Source organism: Homarus americanus, unplaced genomic scaffold (assembly GCF_018991925.1).
Source record: "Homarus americanus isolate GMGI-L3 unplaced genomic scaffold, GMGI_Hamer_2.0 scaffold7626, whole genome shotgun sequence".
In the NCBI taxonomy this organism is placed as follows: Eukaryota; Metazoa; Arthropoda; class Malacostraca; order Decapoda; family Nephropidae; genus Homarus; species Homarus americanus.
Window position 1 is genome coordinate 5,458,494 of NW_024718273.1, and position 12,952 is coordinate 5,471,445.

Here is a 12,952-nt window from a genome sequence, read left to right on the forward strand (position 1 = left end):
AACAACATAGCCCACACCACCCCCATTGAGGTGGTCTTTGATTTTTTGGGCACAGACGGAGGAGTGGTGGTTACGTGAACAGAAGCGACATCTGGGACGATCACGTCGGTAGCAGGCGGTGAAAGTGTGACCCCAATGGGAGCAGATGACACAAAAAGTAGGCCCTGGGTGATAGGGTTCTGCATACAGTGGAGGGAGGACTGGGTGGGCCTCAACAGTGGTTGGGCACTCCCTCCCCTTCCATTTAACTATGACAGCTGCTTGTGGAGTCTCCCCTCGGTAGTGTCGACGTATACTGAGTATACGTGGATTAAAGTTACGAGCATCTTCGACTTCAGCATATAGGGGGAACTGTTTAACTAGGTTGTGGCAACATTCCGCTGCGTCAGCAGGTGGAGGCAGGAGAACAACCCCGTCAAATCCAACAGTGCTGAGTGTTTCATAGACCTCGGGTGTCTGACACTTGATATAGTTACGGCTCTTACCTTTCGGAATTGAATGGTGAGACCGTGTTGTCTCCAATACTTTGTTGTCCAATTAAACCGGTTCTCGACGGTTTTAAGTGAGTCTTGGGGAAGTGCAGATGCAATTTACTTGGTTTGTTGGCAGAGGGGAGGGTGTCTAGGGGATAGCTGCCCTTGGCATTGGTGTTGCTACTCCGGCAAGTGTTTCCCATAGAAACTTTACTGTTACTGTCACTATCACTGAGGTCTGACTCTTGCAGGGTGTGGGATGCACTATGACTATCCATCTCAGAAATGACTGTATCCATGAGAGAGGGGACGCCTCTTCTGGGGCGCTTACGTCGACCCCGCCCCCCCATCGCTGGCAACTTGCCAACAAAGGGGCAGGTAGAGACTGAGGTGGCCTTTGTGTGACGATCGGGAGGACAGGAGCACCTATGGGCACACGTCTGTTCTTGACCTGGCAGCATCTGAGGTCAAAGGTCAAGATCAGGAGACCTGTGACGAACACGTGTTCGGCTGTATGAAGTGTTTTGTTTTTGTTTGTTTGTTGTGTTTTTTACTTGTTTACTTTTTTGATAGTTATGGAGTTATCTCTCTTTTTATCTGTTTATCTATGTCTGTGCAGCATTTGTTTCAAATTGTTTCCATACATACATACATACATACATACATACATACATACATACATACATACATACATACATACATATATATAAACATGCATACATTCATACTGCTAACCAATGAGAACACATTCCAAATCAACGTGTGTGTGTGTGTGTGTGTGTGTGTTTTGACGTGTAAAATAATTGTCGTGGTGTGGTGGGCGGTGGTTACCTAGTTAATGCCAAGGGGTTTTTGTGTCTACTTTGGAAATAAATCTCCAAACTTGGTCCAGATGATCTTCTATATGTCCTCCTCAACATCTGATATATGGCACAAATTTTAAACCTCATCAACACACCCTAATAATAAAAAAAATAATAAAAAAATCGCCGCCACCACGCAGGGGCGTCACTGGCCTATTCTTCAGTCGGCACAGGGCAGGAGTAAACTCTGGTCTTATGGAACACTTCTTAAAGGCTGACTTCTTACCCGTACCGGACAGAAATGAGGTGGTATCCGAGCCGGTCAGAGCCTCACTTTTGGAGGGAGACATACCTAGGCAAATTTCATCAACGGCAATATCACGGAAATACTTTTTCATACCAAACGCAATCCAGAGATTATCAGCTCCAATCTCATCAAAGAATGATATTGAGAGCACAACAACGACTGTGTTATTTGTTCAAATCATGACCCACTTGTAACACTGCTCTACAGCATTAGCTGCATGGAGCATAACTCTGATGTCGAACTCCACATGTTTACAAATGCTCAAGGAGTACTCTGAGCGAAATCTAGGCCTCTTTTGGTGTTTGATATGATTCACCAGAACACCTTCACCACATGTAGATATTACAACTTTTCCCTCATTAAACACTGATTGTGTAATAACATGTTAACAGAGCATACAGACCAACTTTATTAGGATTGTCACTGAGGAACTGTCCCAGTTCCTTGGTAGCTTTCCTCGACCAGTAAATATATCCGCCCACCTTTCCTCTATTACCCTTGGCAGTATCCGTCAAGTTCTTGGGGAAGTAACGATCAACTTAAATGTCCACCCTGTTAGCTGAGATGAGCTGCTGCTTGATGTATGGATTTACCTTGTGTGTGGCATAGTCGGTTAATGTCTTCTGGTTGGTTGTTGGTTTAAGGATATGCGCCATGGCAGCTCCGTCGATTAGTTTGGTATCAACATTCACAACCTCTTCAGTTTGGAGACATGGTTGTCAGATCTCATTTTTGTCCACTTCAAAGTTTTCCATGCTTTGAAAGAGGGGGAGAAGGGTGTCAATATTCTCATGTTCGAAGAGCCGTTCAGCATTGCCCTCCTGACTTGCATAGAAATGTAGAGCTGTCCTAGGAGATGTATATCATATTTTATGCGGTGTGATCCCTCTCCCCTCCACTTTTTTGGTCATTTTGGTAAGATTTCCAGGTTGGGAAAATTTGCTTATTTTGATTGGGTAACTTACAGGCACCGCCCATTCTCTAGGCGCTCTTCTACGAATGTTGCAGAAAACGCAAGATGACCTCATTACTGTTTTCTTTGAACGGGTTGCCCGCAAGGTTAAAGGAATGGATCAAGGTCTACACGATCTTACAACCACTGCCAATCAGAATTGCAAATATTTGTACAATATATTTAGTAGTTAAGTACCAATTACTTAACAGACGAACACCTAAAAAAAAAAAACAACAACATTGAAACATAAAGAGCGAACAGGATAGCCTAAAATAGTATTTAATTCATTTAGACCATGTACGTACACACACATAAAATAAGTGTAGTTTAGAGCTTAGGCCCTAAGCCTTAGGGTATGCCGATATGCACTTGATAGCAGTTTGGGGGCCAAAAATAACAGTGACCTTCATATATATTTTCCGTGACCTTGACATCAAAAGGTCCTGAAACCTATTCCAATCGCATTTTCATCATCTAAACTATCAACATCCATACCAATATATGAAAATCGAATCTGTAGTTGCTGAAATAAACACCATTCCAGTGACGCCCTTGCGTGGTGGCAGCGATTTTTTTTTTTTTTTGCTTATTAGGATGTGCTGAGGTCTAAAATGTGCCCTATATCAGATGTTGAAGAGGACATAATTATCAAAGTGATTTCTTTCCAGTGTGCACACACTCGCCCAATTTGGATCCTTAGAGGGTGGACAATAAAGTGTAAATTATATACTCACTTGGCTTTAAAATCACCCTAAGATAGATAGATAGATAACTCCTTAACATTGTAATTAACAGCTAATCTTGTAAACAACTGAATAATATTGTAAATATTGTACTAACTTATAAACAAACACCTAAACTTCTACCTATACTCCCAAGTCTTGTATAAGAAAAATTGCAAATCCCTTAAAAAAAAAAAAAAAAAAATCACCATTTACATTCCCTAAATATCTCTGGGAGTGTTATTTACATAATGTCTCCTCAGGTTAGCTAATTAGCATACCGTCCACAACAAACACCAGGATAAAGGCAGGCATGTATTTTAAAGGCTGGATGGATATTTGCTTAAACAACTCTTTTGAGATGATTAACAGATGCTTGTAAGGGGGAGAGATGGGTCCGGGTAGGCTTTACTATTGCTCGTGAATGCAAAGTGGCTTATGTGAGTTCTATCTTCAAGAAGGGCGATCGTCACTCCACGAACAACTATAGACCGGTGAGCCTGACCAGCATAATATGTAAAGTACTTGAGAGTATTATCAGAGATGCCGCAATGGAACATCTAATACGAAACAACCTTGTAAAAGATTGCCAACACGGTTTTATGCCGGGGCGCTCCTGCTCAACACAATTACTCAAGGTATTGGATATTTGGACCCATATTCTGGAACGGGGTGGTAATATCGACAATATTTACCTAGATTTTGCCAAGGCTTTCGACAGTGTACCCCACGAAAGGCTGAAAATCAAACTAGAAGGGTACGGAATTCGGGGAAATGTCCCAGCGTGGATAGAAGACTTTCTATATGACCGCAAGCAGTGTGTGGTGATTAATGGTACGAAATCGTCATCTGTACCTGTCACAAGTGGGGTACCACAGGGCAGTGTATTGGGCCCGCTGTTGTTTGTTTGTTTCATAAATGACATGCCTGATGTTTTACACTCCTCCATACAAATGTTTGCCGATGACGCCAAGTTATTTCGGGAAATTAAGAACCAAGCGGACTGTGAAGAGCTGCAGAAGGACCTCTGTGGGCTCCAGGAATGGTCGAAGAAATGGCTGCTGAGATTCAATGTCACGAAGTGTAAGAGGATGCACCTGGGGCGTACCAACGGTAAGGAGGCGTATCATATGTCCCAGCGGGATGAAGAAACTGCACAAGTTGAGACTGTGTGTGAGAAGGACCTAGGTGTGTATGTTGACAATGAGCTGAAGTTCTCGGGCCATTGTGAGAAGAAGGTAAATGAGGCAAATAAATTAATGGGTCTTATAAGAAGGTCGTTCAGATATCTAGACGGTCCGTCCCTCGTAACGATCTTCAGGAGTGAAGTGCTTCCCTATCTGGAGTACTGTCACCCCATCTGATCCCCGAGAATATGCTAGGGACTGTCAGTTGGTTGAACATGTTCAAAGGAGGGCCACCAGACTGGTGCCTGCACTTCGGCACCTCAGCTACCCTGAGAGATTGGAGCGCCTGAACTTGCCTAGCTTATACTACCAGACGGGCAAGGGGGGACCTAGTTGAGGTGTATAAGCATCTCAGGGGGCACTACTCAGTTGAGTGTCCTTACTTGGAGATGGTGGACGCTCGCCCCACAAGGGGTCACAGCTCAAGATTGAAGAAGCCGCAAGTCCAGAAAACCGTGAGGGCAATCTTTTTTGGAGTGAGGGTTGTAAACTCTTGGAACAATCTACCAGAGAGTGTTGTGACGGCACCGAGTGTGAGCTCTTTCAAGACAAGACTTGACCAACACTGGAGCGGGTTCAGGTACATTCAGGAGCCAGTGCATGCCCAGTGTTTGCCAACAGTGCGTGACAGAGACGTGACCGATCGCCGGGGCGGCTAGCGAGCCGATCTTTTGGTGAAGAAGATAAATGAAAAGGAAAAGTAATCAGAGACGTGACCGATCGCCCAAGCGGCTAACAAGCCGATCAGTGGCGAAGAGAATAAAAGAGAAAAAAGTGACTCATGAGCAACAGTTAGGCAACACTCTCTCCATACTGCATTGTTGCCGGAGTGAGGCGGAACCTTTCGTGCACCAGATTAAGCAGACAATTTTATGGGTAACTAGAGCAATGTAACACCTCCCTGCGTATTGTATATTCCACGATAGTTGTCTGAGTGTATATGCGTGGACAGTGTCGCACAACTATAGAAGACACTACGAATGATTTTTTTTATAAAGTCCCATGAGGCATACTGTTATTCACAAATCATATTGCAACGAATTAATTTTATATTTTGAATGAATTAACTAAATTAGGCCAACCATAATATGTAGGAAATGTCTCGCAATCACGCCTACCAACCCGAGCGAGACAACAGGATTCTCCAGTTTCAAAGTCATCGGACCCTCCGGAAAGGCACTTTTTTTTTACCGAGTAGTACAATACATGCTGGACCAATGTGAATGTTTATGACGATTTTACTTAATGTACCCATGGTGTGAGAGACTCAGTACTTTGATGTTCTACTTTACAAGTATTTACAGCTTAATGAAACAATACACAGTGCAGAAAGGATATATTTATTGAGTTCGTGAAAGTTGTCTTGTGTAGGTTAACGGTATGTTACTACTGCACTTCAACAACTAGGGTCTTTGAGCGAGTAGCAAGGTTAGCTATTACACAATTCTATCTTAAAAAATAGAAAAGCGAATTCTGGATTTATGTAGAAAACATGACCTACAGTAGTGAACGGTGCTTGAAAACCCTGGTAGTTGAAGCCCCTAAATATATAACAATGGTCCAAATTATAAAGCTTTACAATTATATATAAATTGTGATAAAATAGGTTAAAAACAAAAATATCATCAGTAAGATGGGTAGTTGTCTGCACCGTACCCGTCAGGTTGGCCGAGTGGTCTAAGGCGCCAGATTTAAGCTCTGGTACTCGCAAGAGTGCGTGGGTTCGAACCCCACACCTGACAAACACGTGGTAACAATTTTTGCTAGGCGTCTACTTTGTTTGGTTATGTTAAGAGTACTTAAGGTTTTATGTAAGAAAATTTGCAACTTCACTGAGTTGTGAAAATGTTAACTGACGATAATTACTTCATAGTATATTTGAGAAATGGTGGATAGGGTTGACACTGATTAATTTCACGTAACTTACATATGTCTGCAACTATTGTCGTCTATACTCACATACTCATATATATTGCACTCAGGGTAACATCTTGTCCACATAGGAAGAATTAATATTCTTTTAGTATTTATTGATTAAGAACTCCAAGCTACACATCAGGGAAACGAAACAAACGTTTTTTTTTTTTTAGTTTCGACGAAGAAAGATTATAATATGTTCATTTTCTCCTGTCTACAACAAATTTATTCTTAGAGGATAAAAACACTCGATACAAGTGCCGACATGAATAGTGCCCCCTGTGAGGTTTGAACTCACGACCCCTGGTTTACGAGACCAGTGCTCTACCACTGAGCTAAGGAGGCAGATAACCGAATGGGGACTACAGGTATTGAAAATTTCTAGTTAGGTTGATAATTTTCTCAAAGATATATACACTTACATATACTCTCAGTTCTTTAGATAGATTGACTGATTTTTATTTAGTATTATATCTATAAAGGTTGTCAGTGCTCCAGTATGTACCAAGACTGAGCAGTTAGACAGATTAGTATACATGAAGGCGATTCAACCAACCTTATATCTTGGGTACGTCTGGAATTATGCTTTAACGTCTATCTTGGTCTATCCTTGGTTGACACGTTTACTGTTATTGTTTGTATACCGACAGTGTACTTTTATTCATCTATCTCTCTATCTGCGAAAATTGTTTTATTTTTTATATTGTTCACAGGGTTCTTTCTTTTACCTACTATTTTCCTTCTTTTTATCACTGAATTACTTCACACTACGACTAATTCTATCCATTCTTGCGCTGATGATTCTACTCTTCATTCTTCTTCACATTTTACTTTCCCCCCCTAATTCTCAAACTAGATCTGTTTCTAGAACTGATATTGTTTCCTATCAATGTGGATCTGCTCAGCTTCTCCGATTGGGGAGGTAGAAACTTGGTAAACTTTTACTTTTATCCTCATTCGCTACTGATCGGCTTGTTAGCCGCTTGGGCGATCGGTCACGTCTCTGATTACTTTTCCTTTTCATTCATCTTCTTCATCAAAAGATCGGCTCGCTAGCCACCCGGTCGATCGGTCACGTCTCTGTCACTCACTGTTGGCAAATACTGGACATGCACCGGCTCCTGAATGTACCTGAACCCGCTCCAGTGTTGGTCAAGTCTTGTCTTGAAAGAGCTCACACTTGGTGCCGTCACTACACTCTCTGGTAGATTGTTCCAAGAGTTTACAACCCTCACACCGAAAAAGTTTGCCCTCACGGTTTTCTGGACTTGCGGCTTCTTCAATCTTGAGCTGTGACCCCTTGTGGGGCGAGCGTCCGCCAGCTCCAAGTAAGGACACTCAATTGAGTAGTGCCCCCTGAGATGCTATAAATTTAATCGTAATTGTAAACGCCTTTTGAGCGTTTCAAGGTTAATCAGACTCTTCACGGAAGCTTAAGTTTAACAAATTTATTGGTAAAGCTTGTAGTACAGTTTGCCTATTCTGAGTAATTCAGTCAGGTCTTGACACTGAGCTTGGTATCACTTCTCACTGCCACGCAGGACAGAGGTTTATACACAAAGAAATACATCATATTCATTTACAGCTATATATGTATAGAGGTCAGATTCATGTGGGTAATGTCACTGTTCACTGCCATGCAGGACAGAAGTTCGTACACAAAGAGATGCATCATATATATATATATATATATATATATATATATATATATATATATATATATATATATATATATATATATATATATATATATATATATATATATATATATATATAGGTCAGATTCATGTGGGTAATGTCACTCTTCACTGCCATACAGGACAGAGGTTCGTACACAAAGAATGCATCATATTCATTGACACTATATATAGGTCAGATTCATGTGGGTAATGTCACTGTTCACTGCCATGCAGGACAGAGGTTCGTACACAGAGAAAGAAATACATCATATTCATTAGCAGTATATATAGGTCAGTGGTTCACATACATTGGAGTCATATTCTAATTGAAGACTAATCAGTGTGGTCTAGCAAATTTGGGATAAACAGCAAGAATGTCCTCAAGCACCCCCGATTCAATGTAGTAATTATAGTTCAAGATACAATAAGTCAGGTGGCCTGAAGTCTTTGACAGTGTCACATTCAATAATATAGTGTTCAAATGTATGCTTTAAAGTTTTATCACAAAGTTTACGTGCTGCGTGTTCCGGTATGGGTACAGTGTTACTAACTTGCCAGATGTGTGTGTGTCTGTATCCTAGCCTAATTCTGGCCACTACTACATCACATTGTCTGGTTCTTTCCTTATGCTGGCCATACCGGTACTTCTTGTCACAAAATTTGTCATATTTACTAATGCTACAACTGCCAGGTCTTTCTGCATTTCTCATTTCTTCTAGATCAGAGTTCATGATTCTGACTTGTGTTAAACTCGAACTTTATAATTCGTTCAAACCTGTTGAATACAATTAATTTTAGTATTTCAAATAAATCATACATAGGCAATCATACATAAATGTTTTATCCAATAAATATTCACATAACAGTCATAGCTATGTAATTAGTCTAATCTTAACACTTTTAATGAGTACTTAATTTGCCATATTTCTATGTTGTCACAATAATACCTGATGCAATGGACCCAGTCTACCTGTGTAAACTTAAGTACAAGTTGAACTTACGTGTTGAAAGTCTCAAGAGAAACAGGTTAGGTGTTGACTATGATGGACCAAACACCCCAACCTCCTCTGGGTCTCTCCATCTCCACCATCTCAATACTGTATACTGCATAGGGCAACATGGGTTGGATGGATACGTGAGCGATAGGGGTTGGATGTAAACGGGACTGCCCAGTATGGGCCAAAAGGCCCGTTAAAGCTTCCTCCATTCTTATGTTCTTATACACGTGTACACAAGGTAAAACATACACGTGCACACAAGTTAAAACATATAAACAGGTAAAATAAGTCGGACAAACAACACAGGTAGTACAGGTAAATTAATAAGTCAATTTTATAAATCTGTTCCAATTATTATGGAAATGTTTACTTAATTTTATCTCTACTTATATAATTGTCTTCATATTTATTACTTAATTGGTCTTCCATTTATCTAATTACTACTTCAGTCAGTTAATTGCTTTACTCATGATTTGATGTAATTGTTTATTTGTTTATTTGAGTATTCGTTCATCCAATCTGCTTCTTTAATAATTCGTCTATCTATCTGACTATCTATCTAGATGTCGCAGGAATGGAGTAAACACTTAGACTGTTGGTAACCAAGTACAGTATCGACCGCATACATATATACTGTACCGTCTACGATTCAGCTTCAATTATTGGGGAGGTTAGGTTAGGTTATTAGATGTTTTAAAGCATGGGAAATTGGAGAGTGAAACGTTAAAGCCTCGTACCTATCATCAAGTAGAAAGTGAAGAAAGGAATGACGGGGTGCCTGTATACTATCCTTATAAAGGTGTTAGTCTACCTCAAGGTGCTGAATGGTGATAGTCTACCTCAAGGTGCTGAATGGTGATAGTCTACCTCAAAGTGCTGAATGGTGATAGTCTACCTCAAGGTGCTGAATGATGATAGTCTACCTCAAGGTGCTGAATGGTGATAGTCTACCCCAAGGTACTGAATGATGATAGTCTACCTCAAGGTGCTGAATGATGAGAGGCTACCTCAAGCTGCTGAATGATGATAGTCTACCCCAAGGTGCTGAATGGTGATAGTCTACCTCAAGGTGCTGAATGGTGATAGTCTACCTTAAGGTGCTGAATGGTGATAGTCTACCTTAATGGTGTGCTGGCTGAATGATGATAGTCTACCCTGCTGCTGAATGATGATAGTCTACCCCAAGGTGCTGAATGGTGATAGTCTACTCAAGGTGCTGAATGGTGATAGTCTACCTTAAGGTGCTGAATGGTGATAGTCTACCTTAAGGTGCTGAATGGTGATAGTTTACCTCAAGGTGCTGAATGATGATAGTCTACCCCAAGGTGCTGGATGGTGATAGTCTACCTTAAGGTGCTGAATGGTGATAGTCTACCTCAAGGTGCCGAATGATGATAGTATACCTCAAGGTGCTGAATGAGGATAGTCTACCCCAAGGTGCTGAATGGTGAAAGTCTACCTCAAGGTGCTGAATGGTGATAGTCTACCTTAATGTGCTGAATGGTGAGAGTCTACCTCAAGGTGCTGAATGATGATAGTTTACCTCAAGGTACTGAATGATGATAGTCTACCTCAAGGTACTGAATGGTGATAGTCTATCCCAAGGTGCTGAATGGTGATAGTCTACCTCATGGTGCTGAATGATGATAGTCTACCTCAAGGTGCTGAATGATGATAGTCTACCTCAAGGTGCTGAAGGGTGAAAGTCTACCTCAAGGTGCCGAATGATGATAGTCTACCTTAAGGTGCTGAATGGTGATAGTCTACCCCATGGTGCTGAATGGTGATAGTCTACCTCAAGGTGCTGAATGGTGATAGTCTACCCAAAGGTGCTGAATGGTGATAGTCTACCTCAAAGTGCTGAATGGTGATAGTCTACCTTAAGGTGCTGAATGGTGATAGTCTACCTCAAGGTGCTGAATGGTGATAGTTTACCTCAAGGTGCTGAATGATGATCGTCTACCTCAAGGTGCTGAATGATGATAGTCTACCCCAAAGTGCTGGATGGTGACAGTCTACCTTAAGGTACTGAATGGTGATAGTCTACCTCATGGTGCTGAATGATGATAGTCTACCTCAAGGTGCTGAATGATGATAGTCTACCTCAAGGTGCTGAATGAGGATAGTCTACCCCAAGGTGCTGACTGGTGATAGTCTACCTCAAGGTGCTGAATGGCGATAGTCTACCTTAAAGTGCTGAATAGTGATAGTCTACTTCAAGGTGCTGAATGAAGATAGTCTACCCCAAGGTGCTGAATGGTGGTAGTCTACCTCAAGGTGCTAAATGATGATAGTCTACCTCAAGATACTGAATGGTGATAGTCTACCCCAAGGTGCTGAATGGTGATAGCCTACCTCAAGGTGCTGAATGATGATAGTCTACCTCAAGCTGCTGAATGGTGATAGTCTACCTCAAGGTGCTGAATGATGATAGTCTACCTCAAGGTGCTGAATGGTGATAGTCTACCTCAAGGTGCTGAATGATGATAGTCTACCTCAAGGTGGTGAATGATGATAGTCTACACCAATGTGCTCAATGGTGATAGTCCAATATAAGGTGCTGAATGGTGAAAGTCTACCTCAAGGTGCTGAATGATGATAGTATACCTCAAGGTGCTGAATGATAATAGTCTACCCCAAGGTGCTGAATGGTGATAGTCTACCTCAAGGTGCTGAATGATGATAGTCTACCTCAAGGTGTTGAATGATGATATTCTACCTCAAGGTGCTGAATGATGATAGTCTACCCTAGGTGCTGAATGGTGATAGTCTACCTCAAGGTGCTGAATGATGATAGTCTACTTCAAGGTGCTGAATGATGATAGTCTACCTCAAGGTACTGAATGATGATAGTCTACCTGAAGGTACTGAATGGTGATACTCTAACTTATGGTGCTGAATGGTGATAGTCTACCCCAAGTTGCTGTATAGTGATAGTCTACCTCAAGGTGCTGAATGATGATAGTCTATCCCAAGTTGCTGAATGATGATAGTCTACCTCAAGGTGCTGAATGGTGATAGTCTACCTCAAGGTGCTGAATGGTGATAGTCTACCTTAAGGTGCTAAATGGTGATAGTCTACCTCAAGCTGCTGAATGATGATAGTCTACCTCAAGGTACTGAATGATGGTAGTCTACCTCAAGGTACTGAATGATGGTAGTCTACCCCAAGGTGCTGAATGGTGATAGTCTACCTTAAGGTGCTGAATGGTGATAGCCTACCTCAAGGTGCTGAATGATGATAGTCTTCTTCAAGGTGCTGAATGATGATAGTCTACCCTAAGGTGTTGAATGGTGATATTGTACCTCAAGGTGCTGAATGGTGAAAGTCTACCTTAAGGTGTTGAATGGTGATAGTCTACCTCAAGGTGCTGAATGATGATAGTCTACCTCAAGGTACTGAATGATGATAGTCTACCTCAAGGTACTGAATGGTGATAGTCTACCTTAAGGTGCTGAATGGTGATAGTCTACCCCAAGTTTCTGAATGGTCATAGTCTACCTCAAGGTGCTGAATGATGACAGTCTACCTCAAGGTGCTGAATGGTGATAGTTTACCTCAAGGTGCTGAATGATGATTGTCTCCACGAAGGTGCTGAATGGTCATAGTCTACCTCAAGGTACTGAATGGTGATAGTCTACCTCAAGGTGCTGAATAATGATAGTCTACCCCAAGGTACTGAATGTTGATAGTCTACCTCAAGGTGCTGAATGGTGATAGTCTACCTTAAGGTGCTGAATGGTGATAGTCTACCCCAAGGTGCTGAATTGTGATAGTCTACCTCAAAGTGCTGAATGGTGATAGTCTACCTCAAGGTGCTGAATGATGATAGTCTACCTCAAGGTGCTAAATGATGATTGTCTACCTCAAGTTGCTGAATGATGATAGTCTACCGCAAGGTACTGAATGA

General features: G+C 41.5%; 2 non-coding genes across 2 annotated transcripts; one reads left to right on the plus strand and one right to left on the minus strand.

The window, feature by feature from the left end:
- Positions 1-6,105: 6,105 nt before the first annotated feature.
- Trnal-uaa lies at positions 6,106-6,189 on the plus strand. Its single transcript has one exon. It is a non-coding gene; the product is annotated as a tRNA-Leu (tRNA).
- A 448-nt stretch (positions 6,190-6,637) lies between these two features.
- Positions 6,638-6,709, minus strand: Trnat-cgu. The gene has a single exon. It is a non-coding gene; the product is annotated as a tRNA-Thr (tRNA).
- Between the last annotated feature and the right edge of the window lie 6,243 nt (positions 6,710-12,952).